The following is a 24,149-nucleotide window of genomic DNA, read 5'->3' as shown; positions in this document are numbered from 1 at the left end:
TTGTTTTTAAAAAACAAAAAACTTTTGAAAAGCTTCACGGTGAGCCGTCGTAGCTGATAGTACTATCGGTCAAACTCCTCCTACATTGACAGGCACCTCCAGGATGGGTGTTTCTGTAAAGCGATGTCCATGAGGCCGGCAAACATCTCAAAATTCAGTGGACAGTGGGCAGCGACTGTAATGTTAATGTAACAGGAATGTTCTCCGCCTTCCTAACGGGGTAAACTGTCTGCCAAACTACATGATGTGCCCAAAATGCAAAGGTTAGTGTGCACATGGGAAGCTGCGCCTTTGCACTTAAACACTCATCGAAAAGTCTGTCAGAGCAGAGGATTGCAGACGCGTGGAAAATCTCCCACTTGTAGAATTACTGTGCAACCCATGGAGTTTACAAGAATCCCAAACGAAGAGTAACTTCATGAAAGTTAGAGACACGAGTTTACCAATTGAGATGCTCTCCTTGTTTTGCTAATCTGTTCCTCTCTGTCTGTAGATATGGGACAGGCACTTGTGTGTAGCAATCTTACTGTACAACTTGTTAACTACAGGAGTATCCTCAACACACCAAAGCATTGTTCAATTCAAATGAACTAGTTGCTGAAACATGATTTATGGCACCGTACACAACAACATTGGAACTTCCCCTAACTGTGAGTTCATCCTGCATTTTAGGAAGTGTGCCAGGTCAAACTTGAACAACTCCTCAGTTCCTTAGCTGCTGGCACTGAGGCAACTCGAAAGCTAAGCATATTTACCCAACAATGTAGGATTATTCCGTGTGCGGCATAGTAAAGACGAGCCACAGAAAGAAAAATAAAAAAAAGAATTGTTTTTGGAAGAACGTCACACAGCATGCACGTATTGCTTGGAATTTGGTTTTAAAGCAGTTTTCATCCCGGCTCTCAGTTCAATCGCCTCTAGGTTTGAGGAAGTGAGCAGGAATCTCAGCTCTGTGAACGTGCTCTCGATATTGTTCAACAGGAAATGAGGGAGAGTCAACGAGAGGCAAGTTCAGACCAGCTTTATTATCATTAAAAACACAGGCGCAGGCAAGCTCCCTTGCAATCTGTTGACTCTGCCTTGATATACAGAACAGCTCACTGTACGAAACCGAGGGTTGACCCAGGAGGACACCGTAGGCCGGTGCATCGCCGCGCGGAGGGAGCGCACCCCGGAGAAGACAGGCATGACCTCCTGGAGCCAGGGAATGACTTTGTGATCGACAGGTAAGGGTTTTTATGTCGTTGTCAGTCCTGGGACGTGTTACATCGGAGCCTTGGAGCCTACCTCACCATCAGCATGGGTGTTTGTGTACAACCTGGAGAATAAAATGTCAAGAGGCGGAGGTTTTCACCCACATTTTCAGTGATTATTTATTTTAAAGCAACAAAAAACACTAAACGCAATCCAACTTTGCTAGTCTTTTTTTCTCCGGGTGTGACCCTCTCTGTGAATGTGTGAAACTCGGGCTCCGTCGAATGGGTATAGTGCGCTTGTTGTCTCGTTTTAGATTACCCCACAATGGAATAATGTGTCGTTTCATAGTTGATGAAATGTGAGGTGTTTGGACGGGCGTCCTTGCTTTCCGGGCGAAGATTGTCTAGTCTGGACAGTAGATGTGGAGGACTGAGTGCCGCTCTTCTTACAAAATAGCTGTGTATCAGAGCGCTCCGGCAAACAACAGTCTGTCTTTTTGTGATATCTTCTAAAACGTCCCGCACTTTGGTGGTGTGGTGTACTGGTGCGACGCAGTGCTGTGTGTAGTAACTGCATTTAGTACATACACTTTTGGAGTCACGCATTGCTCACCGCCAGAGCTCCAGGTCCTGGTCCGGCTCCTGCTTGTCAGCTTGTTCCATAATTATAGCGCATGCTAGGGCACCCTGACCTGAGGATAGTGCTTTAAATGGCCGGGCACCGTCCGGTACTGAGTGCCTGCACTTCTTTCATTTGAAAGGGAGAGTACCTGCGCTTTTCATTCATGGGAGAGTACCGACACTTTTCAGGAGCAAACAGGTACGTTAGTAGTGAGTACCTGCACTGCTATATTTTCATTTGAAGCGTTGCTTGGGGGTGGGGGTGACTTTTAGACCTATTTCCAAATATTTCAGAAGACTTTGATTATTATTTACGAAAACAAGTTCTCTTGAAGAAAACGCGCAAAAGGCTGTACATGACAGCAAAATTACAACACGAGTGGAAACCACTTGACTTTGTCATAAGATACACTCATTCGATTTCAGTCAGTGGCAGGACTCCCACTCCTCCTCGTTTGTGCTATTTTGGTACCTTTTACGTCGGCGTGGTGGCTCTGGGGTTAAGCTCACGAGTTTGAATAAAAGAGAACGGGAAAGCAAACTCAGACGTCAATCCTTCCAAGATCGTTAAATCTTAAATTGGATACCAATAAGACTTGCTATATACAGCTATTGGAAACATCAGAGGTGCAGTAAAAATCATTATATAGCAATACGTTCTTATGTATGTAACACAATCTAACAATATCAATCCAGAACTGAAACCACTTCAGCTTTTAGCCAGCCACGTGGTATTGGCATGGATAAATGTAAACATATTTCCCATCTTCAGAAATTCAGACAGTATCTTCTAGCCGAGGTCTAAGCTGCTTGTAACAACACCCCGAAGGTCACAAGCACATGCACAGCGCATTCCAAGGTGTATTTCCGAGATTTACAGAGACCAACTGCCTGGTGCCTCCTACCAGTTTCAAGAGGGGGAGGTATAAGGAATTATCGTCACTAACACCAGTTCTATTGAGCATTTTTGGAATTGTTTCACTTTGAAGGGCACTAAACTCTATATTAGACCATGGGTCTTCAGTTTGGATGTCTCCTCTGTCTTCAGGTATTTTCAGGTGCCCCAGAACCATTGTTGTACACAATGTTGAATTAGCACACTACAAAACCCTTGCTAATACAATTCATACTTCCATATTGGTCCACAAAGCACAATATGTTAGCATTTGAGTGCACTACAAAATCCCAAACACATGAAATGGTACCCATTGAACACCCTGACGATCCTTTAGTGTACCACAAAATTACAAGCAAATTGAATGGATGATGTGATAAAGGGTCACTTAAGAACAACCAGGTGGTCTCGGGTTTTGATTACTAGTAGCACACGGTGTTCCGCTATTCTGTAGCGAATGGTTTTCTGAAGCTGTGTTCCACTGCTCTAGATATACCCTTTGGAATTCACGCCATTTAGTTATCAATAATGTAACAGATGACTTCCGGTACTTTTCGTGTGACACATTAGGGTAAAAAAGCCCATACACAATTCCAAATCGTGTCTAACACAACGACATTATTGTTGGACACAACATATCCCTGATGTATCACTAAAAGAAAAGTAAAGCTATGATTCTGATACTGAATTCCGAAGAGTCACAGAATGGATTATATTTTTTCAGATTGATGGCTATCACTGCATTTAAAATCAGCATTTGTGGAGAAAATGAAGGAACTTTAGCTGTTACCTTACATATTTAGCATCGCATACCTTAATTTAGGGAGCACAGCTTTACAGAGAACATTTCCATTGTGGCATGAAAATCTCAAAATGAAAAGCTGTACATAAGTTGTTTAACAATTTTTCATTGGAAATGCTCTTATTTTATTGGTTATCATTGAACAATAATGCAACTTGTGTATTCCATGATTATATTTTGTGGTTCCTAACTCCTTTATTATTGTCAACAAAATGTATCCTTCGGGCTCTTAATGTTCTCCTGCATCATCTGCTGTAACTGCCGAGATCTTTTGTTTAGAAACCCCCCCAACATTTTTTAACAAACTTGTGTATTTCATCACATAGCACTACCCAAGTTTAATTATACTTTCCTCAAAACCATTTTCAAAAATAGGGCTTATAAATCGAAATATTTGGGGCTTGGAGGGCTGCTGATACATTAATAGAAATCGACCAATGCTTAATCTAGGAATTAATGAGGGGGTGCCCTCACCATAAGAAGTCATCAGCAGTGGTGGGGGAAAATGTAGTTGTATTGGAAGCACATTATAAATTCTTACTTGTCCAAAGATGGAGGATGCTGACTATACACAAGAGAAATGTCAAGTGCTTTCAGGACATACCAGCCGCTATGGAAGGATCCACTTATGAAAAAGAATGGAAATGATGTAACAGTAACTGAGAAATGGGATATTTCATCCGTGCCACAACATTAGTGAGTAGCGATTTTAATGATGGTCCAGTTAAAGGTATGTCAGAAAGGGAACTTATTGAAGAAAATTAAGCAAGGGGCTTACCACAGTTTGATATTTCTTGTGGAAATGTAGCAAATGGGAAATGTTTCTTGACTATGCCGGCCAGTAGTGACCTTTGTCCCCTAAATGGGTGGCATGGAGGTGTATCTGGAATGCCAATGTGGTCTGCTCACAAAATGACCATTCAAGCTAGTTTGTGTGGTGTTTAATGTGCTGACGAGCCAAACTGAAATTAGTTCATCCAGCAACTGTAGGTCACAATGGAGACTAGGAAAATATAACACTTGATTTCCTTCCTTAATGGAAACATTTGTGGAAATATACCAGGTTGGAAAGATTTAAGGGTGTGAAACTGAATGGTAGCTTTTTAAAACAGATGATTAGTAAGATATCACAATTCTTCACCACCGTGTAGAAGCCAAAATAGGAAGTTAAGAGGAGTACATGCAAATGGGTTGACAATGAGTGTGCTGTGAAAAAACGGAGAAGTAAACAGAGTACGTTGACTGTGCCATGTCACACCAGATGGTGAGCAGGTGCTGGATGCCTTGTATAATGAATGTAGTCTTGTGGGCACTTTTAATGAAGCAGGCACAGCAGGCCTATTATCAACCAAAGTTTCAGGGATGAGTGGGTATTGTAGATCAGTTTATCAGATTATATTTAATTTTCACCAAATATTCCTTTCTTAGATGTGTGCCATTATCATTTTCATAGATCTGAAGTCAGTTTTTTAATTTGCAAAGTCTTCAGCAACTTTGGTCTGCCCTGAGTTGTTAACAGGAGCCTAGGCAAGGACCGCACAACCAAACAGCATCAGAAGCGTCTTCATCAGATGTTCTCTGAATGTACTTAACTTCCCAGTAGCCATCATGGGCGCATTCTTGACACATGGGTGATTATTTGGCTTATTGAAGTCCGGACCTGTGACTCTCCTTGGAGAAAATAATCTATATTGTTGTTTGCAGATGAGTCAGTATTACTCCCACACTGAGGGGCTCATTCAGGGTTTGGTTTACCAACTACTGAATACACTTGGATTTCTGAATAAGGCAGGTGGTTTGCAAACAGCGAGTGGAGGGAAATATCCTGCGATAAATATCCTGCGATAACCTGGTGAGCTCTCAGTGCCATGCTCTAAGTCAGGCTCCGAGTCAGCAATTCATGATTTTTAAAAGTTTTTAAAAATAATTATGCTTATAAATGCGTGACTACCAGTGGTGCAAACATGAAATGCATCATCCTGAATATAGGGATTCCCCTTGGGAAATCATTTCCTCTCAAGGATATGTCATTAGACCAAGTTAGTGCTGTTGATATGAGTCTACCCTGATTGTATCAGAAAGAGAAAGTGGTGTGCACCTTGAACCGGACATCAGGGGCACTCCTGTGCTGAAAGGGCAAAACTGACCGCAAATTGCTTAGGGCCTCATTACGAGTGTGGTGGTCCAAGGACTGCCACACTCTTGTTGACAGTCCGACCTCCACACTCCGGGCAGTCAGAATGCCTAATTATAACTTAGGTAGGCGGACCCGCCTAAAGAACGCTGTTGCCACTAGAATCACAGATTCCCATGGGGTGACGGCGGTCAGGCTTGCAACAAGCCATGGTGGTGCTGAACTCAGCACCACCTGGCTGATTACAACCCCACTTTCCGCCAGCCTTTTCATGGCAGGGACCCCGCTATGATAAGCTGGCGGAAAGCCAGTGCCGGGGGCGACAGGTGGGCCCCTGGGGCCTTACTGCCCAGCACCATCGAAATGCGCACTGTCTGCTTTGCGGACAGCACACATTCTAAGGGTGCTGGAGTGCTAGGATATTGGCCTCAGCTTCCTTAAAGGAGCAGAGACCAAGACCTATCACTGTTCCCGCCGGTCATCCCGGCGGGCATTCGTATTACAATGTTCTCGCCAGTCAGCCTGGTGGGAACATTGGAATATGCACGGGGCGCCATCACCCTGGCGGTGGCATCATGCACGCAGCTTTTTGTGGTCCTGTGGTGGGATAGCCAAAGTCGTAGTGAGGCCCTTAGTGTCCTTCCACAGGCTTACCATATGAAGGTGGCTGGAGCAACAACCAACCGAGTTATGAGGTTGCATCAACGTTGAGGGAAACATCCAAAGAGGTGAAATAGCTTCTGGGCCCCGGAACTTCACTGTCTGCTTTAAAGTTTGAACTGGTTATTTGCTTTATCGCTGATATAACTGGCTTGCGTGCTGTATTTGATTAGGTTTCAAATGAATGTACCTTAGGTCATCTCTGGATGCACTGTACATTAAACGTTACAATAAGTGCTGTTGGGGAACCCGTAAGAAAATAATTTTGAAAGAAATGGGCTCTGAGGACCTATGGGCAAATCCAGCTTTGAATAGTCTGAGTACAAAATGGAAGATCAAAAATATTGGCACACTCAAAGGAAAAAGTTGTTACAAAGTACCTAATGAGGTGCCCGCCTGTATGCCTACTAACTGTTGGCTACACATGTCAGGTTTGAGCTGTACTTGGATGAGATCCTTCTGGAAATACAGCATACCACATAGGTTAAATTTAAATTGGGTATATTGTGGGTGCATACTTATGCCGCAAAATATAGTGGCTGTAAGAATAAGGAGGGGTTTTGTAACTGTGAGATGGGCCGCAAAGAAACAAAAGAAACTATATTGCACTGTATGTTTTTTGTCTTAAATCCTATAGAATGCGTAGGACAAGAGAGATGGCACTATTTAAGAGCAGTGGTGTCACTAAAGCTAAGGATACCATGGTATTTTGCTATGGTAATGTATGGATTTGTTTTGCTGCAGTATCTTATATTTGGTACTCCTGGGTATTTACACATACACGTTATGAAAAGTTGTGATGGATACGTGATGTGATGGAAGAAGTTGGGTAATAACGCGGAATCTAATGGCATAGCTTTCTCCACTGTACATTCCCTTCAGTGTAGTAAATTCAAAGTAAGAATTCTCTTGCAGATTTAACACCTTCTCCAGAAATTGAAGGATTGTTCTTTACCATAAAAATATAGGTCAGGGTACAAGTGATGGCCGTTTTTACGGAAACCCATTAAATAACCCAGAGATAAATATTGGTCCTTCTAATCTGTCATAACAAATGGAAAACAAGGCTTTTGTTGAGAAAACACAGTTTTGTACCTTTATCCACTACTCATTTATATGCTTGAAGGTGGAGTTTGTGTTGTGTGTGCAAAGTTATCCATACAACTGAGCAGCATACTCATTAAAGGGTTACATAAAATGCAAATTCCCCTTAAGTACTAACTACACAGGAGTGGCCTAGGTTTCTGCCTGACTAATCATCTATTTTTGGAATCACACAGAGAAAGACAGACTGTTTTGTTGACAAACCTGTTTATTTCTGTGTTACAATTCGTGCCTGACAAATGAGTGCTGAATTTGTCACCAGTGCCCCTCGGCCCCTGTGGCATTCTCAGTGGTACTGAAATGTATATGACAGGATAAACAATGTGCCCAGGATCTCAATAGACTGATTACTGTGCTAAGGAAGGCTGTTTGCTGCTGGCACAAGCTGCCTTGTGACCAGATGACTAGGACCTATATTACAGATATGGGATGCTACGCTGGTCTGCAATATGATGCATATTTAACTTTGTGTTTTGGGCATAGACTGGATCAGTGCACCTTATCACAGTGAATGTACTGTTCCCTGTGCGGGCGCACACCCCTGGCTGCACTGGGAGTAGCACATTAGTGAAATGCAGAACATCTGTTTAAAGCCACCTGTCTGCATTTTATTGTAAAGGCGGCAACGCAGCATGGATTGTAAAGTGAGCAGAGATCACACTGCAGGCAGGTGCAATGAGTTACAACAACTGCCTGTAGGGAGATGTCTGGGGCCTCCATAGAACCCCATTCCTCCCCTTCCAAGAAGCACCCGTGGGGCGGGGAATGCGGGCACTGAATGTGTGCCACCTCTGTGTAGCACACCGTCACTGCACCTACTGACGGCCTCGTTGTGTCCACACTCGCTTCCGTAATGCAGCCTGGGGGAAAAGGGTTTCCTCATTTGTATGGGCTACACCCCTACGCAAATGAGAGAACACTGTACGCCGGTGTGATCTGTATTACAGAAGTACGTCAAAAGCGTTTGAAGCCCTTTCAGTCATAGACAAGTGCGGCAGGAGCATCCGTTTAGGAGATCAGTCCTGGGTATTACTAAGCTATTGCGTCATGTGTGATACAGTGGGTGCTGATGCAATAAGCCAGTTCTGAAATTCATTGGACACATGGCCTGTGCAATATGGATTAAAAACATGGATAGAAATGTAGTTCAAATGCATATGACATTTTAAGGAAATTAAGGCCTGATTTATACTTTGTGGATGGGATACTCCCCCACAAATGTGACTGATATCCCATCTGCCATATTAAAATTACAATATATCCTATGGACTTTATAATACAGTGAATGGGATATCCGTCGCGTTTGCGATGGAGTATCTCATCCGCCAAAGTCTAAATCAGGCCCTTAGATGTTTTCACCTTCGGTTGCCGGTTTATATAACATACAGTGAAAAGTTACAAAAAAAATTTTGGTATAGTTTGTTACCAGTTTATATAAATCACAATAAAAAAGAATTACATTATCATACAAAATATTAATTACATGAAAAAGAAACAAGATTATTGAAAGTATTTACATTCTAAAATAAAGTAGACACAACAGTCTAATAATACACTTAAAGACAGATGTACAAAACAAGTTTCCTCTCACAAATGGACAGATTCGCATAATTGGGCCATTTGTGATGGGAAAAATGCTTTTTCTGATCTATAAAATGCAAAATGCGACCTGGTAACTTGTTTCCGAATCACAATGTGCATTCGCAATTCGGTGTTTAGAAGGGTCATGCTTCAGTATGGCAGGTGTTACTGCTTTGCAACCGAATTCCGGTTGCAAAGCAGTAATTACAAAAAACTAATACTTTACGACCACTTTAAATGCTGTGGTAACCCATTCGCAAATGGGAAGGGATCTACTGGGATCTCTTGTCCTATGAGAATCTTGCAAAAATATTTTTTAAGAGCAGGCAGTGGCCCCACTGACCACTGCATACTCTTAAAAATAAAACTTCAACATTTTGTTTTTTTTAAACTGCATCCCTTTTTCCTTTAAGGAAAATGGGCTGGATTAAAAAAAAAAAAAGCTTCATTTAAAAGCAATAACAGACAAGGTTCAAGGTTGTCTACTTACCTTAGCAGGCCACAGTCCCTGCGATGGCTGCAATTCCAAATGGGTCGCAAATTGTGACCTACCTCATTAATATTCATGAGGTAGGCAGATTTGTGACCCACTAGGTATCGCTAATTAGAAATGGTATGTTTTCTACCATAAGGAATAGGATTTCCCTATTAGGATTTGGAAAAGTTTGCAATTTGGAAATGGCAATTCCTACTGTTCGTACATCTGGCTCTTAATTCCTTAACTGAATAGTGCAATGCATTATTGCTTGGCCTCTGACTGTTTTCATTTACAGTCATTGTTTCAAATATTCAATGAAAATGTGTAGTGTCAACCTCAGAGAGAACTTAGAGGGCCTCATGTAGGTCAAGACGGTAGTGGTAGAATAGGTGTAGATGGTATTCGTACCAATTATGACTTCCACTGATTTAGAGTAGAGCATAATTAGTGGTTGCTTGTGGTTTGTGCTCAATATTATGTTTTAGAAGCTGATAACAGCAAGTGCATAATCCAAAAAGCAGACAGTAGCTCATGTAAAACCTGCACTAAAGCATTTATGGGAATTATTAGCGCTTGTTTGCGTCAATCTGTAAATCAAGTGTAAATGTTTCAATCTACACTGTAGAGTTTAGGGGCCTGTATTTACTTGTAGTCTCTTGACAGATCAGTACCTAATTTGAGCAGGGTGATTTCTGGTGCTCAGGCCTGGCACTTCATTTTCAACACCGGCACTTATAACTGCCCACCATGGGGTAGTGCTACTGACACATTTTGAGATGAGCACAACACAGCATTTAATAGTCCAATATACATAAAAAATTAACAATACTTGCCACCCATGCCATTCTTATAGTTTTGAGTGACCTGGAGTTGTGTACATTATCACAATTGTAGTAGTGTGATGGTTAGCAGTTGTGCTGGTACTGTGATTGGCACTGCTGGCAAAGGCAATGGGTAGTGCAGCTTCAGTGTCCCACTGAGATGGACCCTGGCACTTACCTTTTTACAAATTAAACACTGAGACAGATGGCGTTTGTTTCACAGGTATGCTAATCACAGCACCATCTCAGCAAGTGATTGACTCTCAGCTGCAAGAGCAGATTAATGTTGGGAAGGTGGAGCGGCCTTGGGTTGGTGCTGATCCTTCCAGCAAGAATGAGCACATAGAGCAGAGGTTCTTCTGAACCTGCGATCCAGGAACGACTGGGGGTCTGCGACACGTACTAAGGGGGTTCACTACAGTTTAGAAAATTAAATAACAGTAACAGAATAATAAAGTGTATATAAATTAAGAAGCACAATGTAAAATTCAAACGTTCTGTATATGTGAAAATTTTTGAAATTGGAGGTTACAATTAAGTTGGTATCCTCAGACTGATTCTTGAGAGAAGCGAAAGCACATAAATCAGAATATTATAAGGGTGGCCTCAGTTGAATTTAGAAGAGCTCCAACCTTCGCATTAAAGTGTACGTTTTTAAATATTCCTTTGTGAATCACATAACATGTTTAATCATTTATGTATTTGTTTGAAAGCCTTGTCTGTATTTTTTGTGTAGTGTTTTGAATTACAAAATGTTGAAGTTGCTTTAGCCGGGCTCTCCGACTTCCAGTACTGACTCAGTAGGGCCCATGGATTCCAATAACGATTCAGTAGGAGTCCCCGGATTCCAGTAATGATTAAGTGGGGGTCCACAGAAGTCAAAATGTTAGGAACCATTGACATAGAGGATACACTGTTACCATTGTGCTAATAAGTTCAGAGGCCCAAAAGTGGAGTTCCTCAAGGTTCTGCACTGTAACCGTTCATATTCATCTGATATATGCTGCCACTCATTCCTTAGAAAGATCTTTTTGAATGAGATTCGATAACTCCTGATTGTTCTTTAGGATACAGCCTAAAATATTAAACAGAAGCGCAATTTAACTGTCTGGAGTCAACAGACAGTTGGTTGTGTAACGGTTAACCCCCAAAACTGAAATTAATTCCCAAATAAATCAAACTCATCGTCGTACAGCCTCTCACAACTGCTTGACCCAAAGAACTGAGGCCTGGTGCACTCAGAGAACCTTAGAAGTGGAGACCGGTCTAAACAATGGAGGAATCTGGCGAGACCAAGGCCTGTCTTTTAAATTTAGGTTGCAAAGGTGGTAGAGGCAGGCTTCTCCATTTGAAAAATGTTCACACATATCTTCACTTCTCCAACATTCCAGTGCACGGGTCAGACAATATTGGGCTTTGGGCTGTCAAAAATAAACTCATTCTCTGTATCTGTAGTAGCCAGATTACTGGCTGATAAGTCTTCGATGATTACTGCATGCAGCAGCCTCCTATAGATGCACTTGTTGAAGAGGGGTTCAGTGCCTCCAATTGGTCACCAAAGAGGAAACCGATAGTCTTAAGTCCTTGTGCAGTACACAGTGGCACTATATAATAATGTTTCAAGCTTTGTCTAGCCAGGTTAAATGAATGAAACAGATCGAACGCGCCTTTTTGGTACTGGCAGCAAAAGCATATGAATAGTCTGTCTTTGTCATTAACATGGAGCAAATTATTTTAAATTCTGCAGATTACAGAAAATCCTGCTATTGCAGTTGGGTTTTTTATCTTGTTCAGTTCAATAGCTGTATTAGCCCCATTTATTCTTACAGCTCCTTAGTGCTAACAAAGGGTAGTAGTCAAAGTTTAAATGCGGTTTAAAAATGTACATAATACACATCGCTCGTAGATTATATTATTCAAAATAGTGTCAGATCAGCTTCAGAATCCAATATCTTTTTTACCTCGTACACCATAATCACCATAAAAGTTTAGATAGGTCATGAAAAATCTTGATTTTTAATAATATTCCATTAGGCTAATCAATCATCATGCTTGTTTGGCTGCCAAGAAGTAAATCTGTTGTAGCAATAGAGATATGATCCGTAGGTCTTGATAAGCCTTTTTTCTTTAAAAAAACCTGAGCTCATGGCATGCCTTCCACACAAATTCACGTATTGACACCACATATCCCCACCTGTTGCCTCTCCCAATCCCTATGTATGCTGTCCAGTGTGAATGAGAGGTCCCTGTGGAGGTGGATTGCCACCCCCCTGGACTTAGGAGTCAAACTGTGTCACACCACCCTCTTAACTGACTCGTTGGGGAACACATTTTAGGCTAAAACTAGCCCCTATGACCGCACGGGAGGGACAATGGCAGTTTCCACGAAGACCTCAGGGGAGACACGTCTTGCCTGGTCTCCTCCCTGGCCATGCCCCATTCCACATTTATTACAACTCTCTAAATGGGGAATTAATAGCTAGAGCTAATCTAATATAAACTATACAGTATTGCTTCCTGAATTAGCACGACATTTTAGACAAGACTTTGATGCAGAGTACCGTTGCTGTTGCTAAGTGTATAGTGTAGCCTACAGTTCTATGCTAATTGCTCAAATAGTTATGGTCGTTTAATAACTTGCTTAATGTTGCTAAAACTGTTCCATTTCTACAATTTTTGAACAAGTGTTCCTGTCACGTGGAATTATTCCCCTGTGAAGAACCTTTAAATCAGATTCTATTCAGAGTCCCGGCCACCGGAGTCCCGGCCACCGGAATCACTTCTTGTGGTATCTTTGAGATATTGCATTGCGCCTTGTTAAACTTGGTGCTAATATGATGAATCTTACATTTTTTGTCATTTTTTCCTACCTTAAAATTTCAGTAATTTCGTTCCCTGTGACGTTGTTGTCTGGGTCAAAGGTTACGCAGAGCTCAGAGGTCATGTGATATAATTTCCGACAATGCCATCGAAGTGTCAAAGGGCCTGTGATATTTCCTACAATTTAATCGAAATGTCAAAGGGCCTCTTGTGCCAGGAATTCTGAATGGGTGTGTCACAATGCCACTCAGGGCTAAGGATAGCCTTGAATGATAGAAGTGAAAGCTCTTCCCATTATATATCCATTTCAAAGGAGCCTGACATCCAGCCCTTCTGGGGCGAGATATCTGGCCACAGTGAACCAGAGCTGTGGCTGAGAAGTTAAACTTCATCTCAGATGAAGTCAGGCAAAGTTGGGAAACTATGCCGATCTTCATGAAGGGTGAAGGTTTCTGACATTAACTAACATTGAGGAGAAAGTTTGAACTTCGCAACACCCTAGTTTTGAAATGGGATTTTTCACAGAGATGTTTGGGTGGCCAGTAGAGGAAACAAGCTAATTGCGTAAAATATTCATGTACTTTGTTTCAGGGTCATGTGGGGGCATCATAAGTAAGCAAATGAGGCTAAACACCTGGTGATAAATAAATAAGACCGAACGAACACATTTATTATGACTAATTGATTAACGCGGATCCAACGTTAACTGTACAGTTTATTATCCATGTTTGTTTGAATTTGTTGTTTACAATATGGGGGTTTAGTAATTATAACAATAGGTCTTTGTAATATAGTCCTGTAAATAACACGTGTTACTATTACCCAATTTACAGACGGGAGGCTCATTAATACTTTCTGGAATTAATTCTCATGACCTGCAATAACCACGTATGCTAGCGGCAAGGGTTGAACCTACTGCACCATCTTGTCATCGCTGTTGAACTATGAAAACAAAGGAAAAACATGCATTATAATTCCTAATAATTGATTTAAACGTCGTCATTTGGGTGATCGACCCCTAGAAATGCCTTCACCAACCCTTTATAATAGGTTTGAGTCCTAACCATAAATAAATGCAGAGGCAAAGGTACTAAGGGCCAGATGTATCTTTACACAGATTGCAAAAACTTTTTGCAACCAAGATTGAATTCTGTGAAATTACATATGTACTAGTAGGCCGGTTGTTAAATTCTGAATTGTAGAGGGTCACTATTTGAGCTACCTATTTAGTATGCTAAGAATATCGTTAATTGCCATTCACTCCGATAGGATACATACACAAGGATGGTGGCATGCAAGAATCAGCAGACCACCATGTCTGCATTGTGTTTAAATAAGAAACATGTTTTAAAGGAGCCCAATTTCCTTAATTTAACAGGGCTGCTTTTTAAAAACACAAACAAAAAAATCTTTTCCCCAAAACTTTGAGAGATTCGGCACTACCCCTCCTCAAAAAAGAAGAGAAGAGAGAAGATTTTTATTGTTTAGTTACTTAAAACCATAACAAAAAAATAAAAAAATAGATAAACACTATATAAAAAGGTAAAAAAAAGAAAAAATAGGAACATTTCTAATAATACTAAGTATCCATCAAAGAATTATATACATTGTCCAGTCATTTCGCTTTGCGCTCATAGAAGCTCATTTTAAAAGATGGCTGAGTATTGCTACTTAAGATTTTACATTGCTCCAGTGTGAGTAGAGCATCGCTTGATGCCATTGTAGTCCATTGTCAGGCATTGGGCTGTGGGCTAACCTCCTGTGGCTCAAAAGGGGGGCAGTGCTGCTTGTTTAAATCCTGCTTTGTTGACACCTGCAATAGAAACTTTACCAAAGCACAATTCAACTGTAGGTCACCAGGTGCAAAGCACGCCATTACTGCTTGTCTTCGTGTCCGTATGCCTTTTTCATTAAATTTGCTCTTCAGTAGGGCTTTTCGTTCTATTGCAAGATGATGGCATGAACAGAGGACATGGAGGAGATCTTCCATGTCCTCACCGCACAGGCGGCAGATAGAGTTGGTTAAGTCCCTCAACCAGGGGGCCGCATTTAAAGCAAGTGGTAGGAGACCAAGTTGGTACTTAAAGAAATCGTCTTTTGTTCATTTTGAGAAGCTCTGCCTAGGTATGGCTGTGGTGTCGAAGACGTGTAGGTTTGCAGGGTCATCCAGGCGTGAGACCTCATTGAGAAGGCTGCTTTGTCCTCCAGTAGTGACTGGAGCCTAAGTGATTTCCCAGCTGCTTTCTTAAAGGCATTGTGTGGGATTGGAGTCCTCCACAGTCCGTTAGCCTAGTCTTCTTAAGTGAGTCATCTAAGTGGATTCTGAATGGGGAGGTGTTCTTACGTCCAAGCTCTTGCCACATATGGTAGTTGAGAGTGCCCAGAGAGGCACCGCAGGCTTTGCCCAAAAGTTTATGTTGGCGACGGATCGAGCCAGGGATTGGTTCAGCAGACCAAACTCCTGTCTCAGTTGGGCAGGGGAGGTGAATCTGGGGATGTTGAAGACCGTCCGGTAAGCTTTGCTCACTGCACGGTTTAAGATATCAGAGTTCCTGCCTCTTTGTACTTCACTCCTGTATGTTATAGTGGGGAGGAGCTTGGCCTTTAGCACTTTTAAGAGAGGGGTGTATGAGGGCCTGTTCAGACGGGTTTTTAGTCTTTTTAGAGAGAGTGCTATGGCTAGACTTTTTCCCATTAGGCTTTTCCTTTGATGCACGAAGTTCCCCGATTTGTCAACAGTGACTCCAAGATATTTGTACTTATCTGTTTGGACCAGTCGGGTCTCACCCCAAAACCTGGCTCTCAATGGTGTCTTTGATCTAATTGACAGTATGCGTGTTTTGCCAAAGTTTGCTGTCAAGGCATTTGTAGCTGTGTAGTGCTGAGTGGTGTTGAGTAGTCTCTGAAGGCATATTTGCATGTGGCTGAGTAGTCCAAGATCGTTGGCGTACATGAGGCATGGTAGCTCAAGGCCCCCAATTTTTGGACGGTGTAAGTTTGTGAGTGTGAGTGCACCCGTTAAGTCTGCTAGATATAGATTGAACAGTGTGGGGGCCAGAATGCAGCCCTGTTTTAGGCCTTTAGTAGTAGGGATCCGCCTTGAGAGATGAGCTCCTGTGCCCAATTTTATCTGGACCCATGTATTGGTGTGAAGGGCTAATATTAGGCGTAGAAGTTGATGCGGGAGCCCCCAGGTTTCAAGCTTCTTCCACAGCAGGTTCCTACCCACATGGTCGAATGCAGCCTTGAAGTCAACAAAGCATAGATCTAGCTGACGTTTCAGTGTTTTTGCTTTGTCGGTTAAGAGGGCAATGGCCATGATGTTCGTGATGGTGCTGGTATGTTTGTAGAATCCTGTTTGAATCATATGGATTATTCCCTTTTCAGTAGACCATGCCAGCAGATGATCCAATAACAGGCCTGCAAAGTAGTTTGCGTCGTTGTCAATTAAGGCAATCAGACTATATTTATCAGGGAGCGACCTGTCCCCTGTTTTAAAGATGGGGGAGATTATGGACCCCTTCCAGGACTGCGGTATCGTTCGTGTCAGACCTGTTTACAGGTAGAGGGTTTCAAGGATCTTTTCCCAGAAGGGTCTATTGTGCTTGCAGACTGAGGGCAGGAGGCCATTTGGCCCCGGGGAGCCTTCTCTCCGGCCTTGGCTAACTGATTATGTATAGTGACCGAATCAGTGAGTAATGAGTGCGTAGTCTTTGGTGAGGGTCTGTGTATAGGAAGACTTCCTGGTGAGGTCATGCTTTGTGTGTCCATGCTAACTGATATTGGTCCATTGAAATGAAGTCCAAGATATTTGGCCCAGACGGCTTCTGGTATATGCAGTGTAATGGCACCATGGTATGGGCATGTGAGGTTGCATATTGTGCGCCAGAAGCGTGCACTGTTATTACTCCTTGCATCCGAATGTAGCCTGGCCCACAAGTCTTCGTTGCAGCTCCTATTGATTACCCATTTTAGCTTCTTCAGTACCTGTTTGTGGTGCCTTAGGATTGTCAGAAGGTCTGGATTACCCAGGCTGCCATGGAGTCACCTTATACTGGAGTTGATTTTTCTCCTTACATCTCGTAGTGCTGTCCTATGGACTTGTGCCAGGTGAGTTGCTGCTGCAGGAGGTGGCAATCGCCTGTTGGTGATTGGTACCGCAAACATTCCGCTAATCCTGGTTGCGAGTTTTTCCCATTTCTGCACTTCGCTATCATTAGTTGTTTCTAGTTTGAGTGCGAGATCAGTTGCTGCTTTGATGAGTTAATCAATGTTTGATTGCCCACATTTGACATGCTTGCAATTAGTGGTAAAAGTGGTGATGTGTGCGATGTTCGTTTTCTCCATTTTGGTTATCCCCAGATTGATGGATAGTTCCTGTGGGCAGTGATCACTCTTGCACCTGTTGCCTAGTTGAAAAAAGAGGCTACTTGCTTGAATAGTGGAAGAGAAACGAACGTGTAGTCAATTGTGGTGGATGCTGTTGTTGAAAAGTATGATGCTGCCGGAGGCAAGTCCTCAGTAAATCTGCCATTCAGGGTTCTTAGCTGTAACAGTTCTAAGTCACTGAGCGGAGTCCTGCTGATCTTTGTCGGACGGCCATGTTTGTTGGCCCCTTGTGTGGGGAGGTTCCAAGCATCTGAAAGGGCAGTTGTGGTTTCATCTGTTGAGGATCCTAGTAGGTGCAGATTGAAGTCGCCTGAGACGATGATGTCGGCCGCTTCTGCTATGACGCCGCTGCTTATGTAGTTCTCAAGTAGAGCCACTAAGTTATTGGCATCACTGAGTTTGAGTTTGGGGTGAAGGTAGGTGTTTACAAGAAATATCTCTGCTGCGGACGCACTCGTTGTGGCGGCAATTGACACAGTATTGATGGAGGAGCAGGTGGAATGCAAATGGGTGACTCTAGCCGATAGTGCTAAGAAGACGTAGGTGGCCAGGCCACCTTGCGGATGCCCATACTTCGCTATCCTGATTGCTGGGGTAATGAAGCACATATAGCCCTGCAAGTGAAATGGTTCCTAGAGCCAGGTTTCCTGCATTAATATGATGTCAAAGGTGCTGATGTATTGGATGAAATCGGAGTCCTGAACTTTGGAGAGGAGGCCGTTAACGTCCCATGAGCACATATGGAGGGTCTCCTTTATAGATGTAGAGCCCATCTTTTTATCTGAGGTTTGTCTCCCTTGCCTGTTGCAGTTGTTGATTGTTTTTGAAAAACACCTTAAGTCATCACTGTTTGAGAAAAGGTTGACTGAGGTGATAGATTTTGGGGCTGAGATTCTCCCCTAGCAGTCCTGGAGGAACTTGAGTTGAGGCTTTTCTTCCATGTGACTTTTGTGGGTTCAGGAGCAGTGGTGTTAGTTGGGTGGAGAAATTCACCTGCTAGAAGATCAGTTGAGTTGAGGCTGCATGTGGAGGGAATATGTGAGAGTAGCCGAAGAATGTTCCCCCTGATTAGGATGTCACTGGATCCCTTGGATTTATAATGAGGATGAAAAATTAGTGAGTTGGTGGTTGCAAAATCTGGTGGAGTCTTGAATTTCTGCAGTGGATGCTGGAGGGACCCTGAGGAGGAGTCTTCTCCCTGATTCCAGCAATTGTTAGTCCTGCTAGTTGTGGAGTTTTGCGCTTGTGCATGATATGTGGGGCTAGGAGGTGTAACAGTTGCTCTCTGGGCCTGTGGTGGAGGAGCCGTTAGCTAAGCCAGGGAGGGGTTAGGGGAAGTTACTTGTGTGGATTGACCATGACTTCCAGAAGGTGCAGTTCGGAGTTCCCTGGTTTTGCCCGCCCCTTCTACATACCAGGGATGATCGCTTTTGGCAGCGTTCTTCTGCTTTGTGGCCAAATTCAAGGATGGGACCACAGAGATTGCTGTTGGGGCAGGTGCCCCGGGGGACATAACTTCTTTGGAGGCCCAGATGTCAGGTATTGTTAGTTTGGGTGCTGCATCTGGGATTACTCTGTTCCCTGCAATTTGCTTCTTGCGGCCTTTCCTCCCCTGAATACGTCTCTCCTTGGCGTTGAGTTTCACCATGGCGTTGCTGTCCCCTGGACTACCAGAGAAGTGTATGTCCCTTGAAGGTGACCGTAGGGTTACTGTTGGAGTCGGATTGCAAGAGTTTGCGATTGCTCGAGTCTCCTGGAAGGGGCCTTTTGCTCTGTCATCGCTTTTTGTTCCCAGGCCGATAGTTGTGGTCTCGAGTGAGTCTGAGTGAGTCTTTCCCAGAAGGTGTGTGGAAAGGCCAGGTGAGGGATGCAAGTGTGGGTGCTGGCTGGAAGCTCCTGTCTTTAGAGATGCACAGAGGTTGGTTAGCATCAAAGGTAGCGTGGCTAGTTTGTCAATTATGGGGCCACATAGGCAGCTTGTGGGAAAGTTCATGAAGTTTTCTTGTGGGTGCATAAAGAGGGATTTGAGGTCACCTAATTTCTCGTCAATGCCTACTACGAATACTGCCAAGGTGTTGAGTAGGGTTAACTGAACGTCCATTTTGTCCGATTGGTAGTGAAGTGCTTCAACTAGGAGCTGCATGGTGTTGAGCAGGAAAGCCCAGGTGCCATCCATGTGCCAATTGAGATGGTTTGAGGCAGGGTCCTGTCCAGTTGTTGATGTGGTGCTAGTGTCCATGCTTGCTCTGATCCTTGCACCGTAATTGGGAGACGGTTGGCTAAGAAGTGGAGTGGCCACGTTGATCCTTGGTTCGTCATCTGGAGATTGCTGGCTAGGCTCTAAGGTGAGTCTAGTGGCAGAAGGGGAGTCTTGAGAATATGCAACAAGCGTATCTTCCCAGTCCTGTGTGTTTAGGTAAGATAGGGTTTCTGCGTCCGCTCCTGTATGGAGGCCCACTGATATCACCTTTACTGAAGGAGGTGAAGGGGAGGGGGCCGGAGGTCCATCTTTTGATGCGCTTTCCAGGCAGCCATCGTCAGAGGCCATCAGAGGTAAGTCCAAGATGTCTGTGGGCAGCTGTCCCACCACGTTGACAAAATTGGGCTGCGCTGCTTTCCGTCCATGTAGCGCCAGGTGGATTTGGTGGGCCACACTTTGTTGGGGGGAAGTCACCATGACTTCGCTGGAGTCCGTCTGGGCTCCTCGTGCACCTCTGCCTTGGCGAATTTGGCAGATTGCCCCAGAGGTGTCGAGATTGTGCTAGCTGCGGCAAGTTGAGCAGAGATTGGGCTTGAGGAAGCCCCCGTTGTGGCAGAGTTGTTTCTTGATGGGAGGCTTTCTGCTGTATGAGTAAAAATTGACTGAATTAGTGGTGACTATAGCCCCTGTGTGTCGTTGCTATTGGAGACGAGGACAGTTCTGCAGTTTTTTAGAAATTAGAACTTGGTGTAGATTTTCGGTTGGAAATTGGTGGCGCAGTGTTTTTTTGGATTGTTCCAGACTGTACCTCGGTTCCAGACTGTGCCCAGCATGAGGTCTGGAGATGGGTTGCTCATCTGGACCTCCTTGGAGTGGGTCTGACTCAATCTCAATAAGGGGTGAGGCATTCTGGGCCTCATGATGGCAGTCCTGAGTCTGTGTTCTTCTCTTCCTTTTTCCCATAGCGATTTTGTTGGGGGGTGTCTTCCTTGTTTTACCTGACCGCATGGTCATGTGATTTCTTCCCAGCACTTCCTTCCCTTTTTTGCCTCCTATGATGCCTGTAGTTGCCCGCCAGTGGGGTGATTGTACTAATGGAAGTGGAGGTGTGGGGAAGTTGACGGTCAGCTGTTATGCTGTCACTCGTTAGAGCACTGGGCTCCGCTGAGGTAGAGTCAGATGGAGGCTGAAGGATATGGAGATCTCAACGCTGGTACTGCTGCTGCTGATGTTGCTGACTGGCAAGTGAGGCTCACGAGCCATCTGAAAGCCTCATCCACCCTAGGAGGGCCGCCTCCACAGATGCTGGGGCACACCTTATGCAGTGATTGGGTACAGTCACCACACTTCCTTGGTACCGCACGCAGAGAGGCCCAACCAGCCCTCCTCCCTCTGCCTTAGCCCTGCCTGCTTGTCGGCTCTGCCAGGGTCCTGGCCGGGGTGACATACATTGACCTTCTTTAATACATCACGAAACAATAGGAATCCTTAGCACGCAGGGATTTATGTTTCTGTTTGCTTTGCTTTTTGCAGACTGAGAGCCAGTGTTTATTCTTCTCCCTCTCCCTATGATCAGTTCTGCAGTTGGCAGCTGTTGCACATGGCAGAGCGCAGATCCCCTGGAGAACAGGAAAACCTGCCAAGCAAGTTAGCCTGAATTAATCGTTGCTGATGATGCTGAGCTGGCAGGAATTAGCAGGATAATATCACAATCCCGTGCCAAGGGGGGCTCAAATGACAGTTTTTAAATGTTGAAACGGTATCTAGCTTTGGCCATCGTCACAGGCCCTGTGAACTTCCTGTCTCGATGATGGCTTAATTCGGATTTACAGGGAATGCAGAACCTGCAGTCCTGATAACTCTCCTTCTGAACCATACTTTCTTCCTACAGAAAGTTTACTGACTGACTGAGAGCAAATGATATTCCAAGTACCGATTCTTGAGGTCATATCCCATTTTCATTTCTTTGTTTCATTGTAATTATTGCATTTGCATCATTATGATAAGGCACTGTACTGGTACTGACCAAGATTGAAGGCAAGGATTTAGTATACTAAATAGTGAGTAAGCTACATTACAGTACATATACTGTTGTTGAGAGTTGGTGCCAAATATAACACACACATCACACTCTCTCTCTCATTCTGTTTCTCTCTCTCGCACTCACTCTCTCTTTATTTAATGCACAACAGTACGTTCCTATTTTTGAATCAATTTCTAAAGCATAAAACCAATCTAGGCATTACTGCAAGAATAGATTTGAGTAACATATTTCCTTTTTTAAAGAAAGTAAAAGACCACCAACCAATGTGACTAGGTTAGGAAAAAATAACAAGTTCAACATCTAATAAAATGAAACCATAAACAGAAAAATAAAAATAAATCATTAACAGACAGCTGAGTAGAAGACCCGTCAAAAATGTAAATACTCAAAGGGTAAACGTTCCATGTGAAAAACGTATGAATAATGGAAAATAATTAAAAACAATACACTGTGAATACGTATGTAATTACTTTAAAACTGTATTACACCCAGTATAAGTTAGGCGGTCACCCAATAATTTAGTGTATAAGAAAAAGCATGTGCTTTCAAAGAATACATATCAGTGATAGCTAATCTGACTGTCCCTAGTGCCGACATTTTCATAAGTCCACTAACAGGACATTTTCCAAAACTCAGCATCCTTACTTTACTTCCCCAAAATATTAAATCTTTGCCATCATGATGCCTCAAGTGACTCCATAAATTAAAGCACTTCAGATCCACTGCCTTTCACCCTCATGCAAGGTACATCCAAATCCCCAATAACAATTCAGGGGTGGTTGTTTTTAACAAAAAGTATGGGAACTGTTTTTGTAACATTAAAACACATGCGCAACTTTGTCCCTTTAAACCCCGCCAACTTCGACCCCATGGACAGAGATAGCTTCCCCACTTCATCAGAGAAATGGCCTTTCATCAGAGAAATGGCCTGTAGAAGGTGTTGAGAAAAAGGGCCATCACCACCTTTAGTGCAGCAGGCGCGTTGGCACTGGGACAATGGCATGGGTGGCAACTTCACGGTGTGGGGGGCTATTTTGCTTGTTAACATTTGGGCCCAAATCACCCATGCTGTGCAGAGAACAGACCCCAAGCCACAAAGGGCCGAGATGTTTGTATTTTTCTCCTTTAATGACACAAGGGGGCAGCCAGTCTGCTATGAGCCTTAGTGAATACTCATGGAGGGGCAGAGGAGTAGGTATGATTGGTGCTACAAGTGCAATGGCATTGGGACATAGAGGTGTGAGGGCCCAACAAAACTCCTATTACGGCTGTTGTACTATGTACTATCATTCCTTACTTGTATTAGGGCTCAGTGCACCCTTGCTGTGCCAATGTTACTTTTGGTGTCGGACCAATGATCTAAGAGAGGGAAAAATTGAAGCAAAGGAAACCCCCTTTCTCAGGTCTCTGAGAATTGTCAGAGAGGAGGTTGGTGGTTAGCAAGGGGCAGAGAAGTGGCACTGGGACCACGCTGCAAAGAAGCGGGCAATACACAGGAGCTTAATTTTTCTAAAAGGGACAGGGAGTCTGTTTCAAGACTGAAGTGATGACCAGGCTTGTTGGGGAAGGAGTGAAAGAGGAAGAGGGGATATGCTGCTACTCATTAGAGCCGAAAGTACAGTTTCAGTTTTGTTTTGAAGCAAAAATTGAAAGAGAATAGTAGAGATGTGATTTAACAATGCAGCTGGAACAACATCTGTGCAAAACATTACAAAAATCATCACGTTTACCTGTAGGTCAGAGATTTAAGCTGGTCACGAAATTAATGGAAAGTTGGTATCAATCTTTCGGAATAGAGGAACTTGGCCCCTACTTTAACATGACATGTTTAATAATGCAAAGAAATAAGTGAGTTGCAAAGTAAAAAAAAGTCTTATTAGTTCTGCAAAAACAAATGAAGGAAGTGCAACTCTTTTGGGCAAAATAATAAGAGAATCAGTTTTAGCTAACCATATGCATATTCCCTGCTCGAGGCGTACAGCTGGAGCTGTACACAAGCAAGTAAAACTGCACTAGGGTTGTACACCATGTGTAATTTGCTCCTGTATCTAGAGGGTGCCTGTGAATTAGCACCCATTAACAAACGACAATGAGAGAAACTTAATCTTGGTGAGAGTTACTTAGTCTTCCCCCTTGATGTCTCTATAACTGCCAGTAAACATAATGCATCTACAGTTAGTATACCACCTATTTTTCTTTTTCTCAGACCCTTAAATGGTTGATGCCCATGCCAACTAAGCATTTGGCCCAGTACATTAAAATGGCAAATTAAGATAGGTTTAGAAGTATTAGTTTTCCACTTATTTTGAAAAGTAAGACCAGTCAGCCCAGTGCCTCAGTGAGACAGTCTGGACTATGTTGTCCACTCTAGTCTATTTTCTTCTCACAGCAATGTAGGGCAGAG

The 24,149-nt window shown here is 43.3% G+C and overlaps 1 protein-coding gene across 3 annotated transcripts in view; it reads left to right on the top strand.

The window, feature by feature from the left end:
* The first annotated feature begins 693 nt into the window (after positions 1-693).
* ARHGAP27 (Rho GTPase activating protein 27) overlaps positions 694-24,149 on the top strand; it is a 565,511-nt gene continuing 542,055 nt past the window's right edge. For 2 of the 3 annotated variants that reach the window (XM_069238072.1, XM_069238070.1), the window contains exon 1: positions 1,090-1,226. The gene's annotated coding sequence lies outside the window, so the exon portion shown is untranslated. Of the gene's footprint in view, positions 1,227-24,149 lie in introns of all 3 variants that reach the window. The other variant, XM_069238073.1, reaches the window with a different exon arrangement.

The sequence above is a fragment of the Pleurodeles waltl genome, chromosome 6, assembly GCF_031143425.1.
Source record: "Pleurodeles waltl isolate 20211129_DDA chromosome 6, aPleWal1.hap1.20221129, whole genome shotgun sequence".
Taxonomy (NCBI): Eukaryota; Metazoa; Chordata; class Amphibia; order Caudata; family Salamandridae; genus Pleurodeles; species Pleurodeles waltl.
The sequence above is the reverse complement of the archived record's forward strand: the minus strand, read 5'-3'. Positions and strand labels throughout refer to the sequence as shown.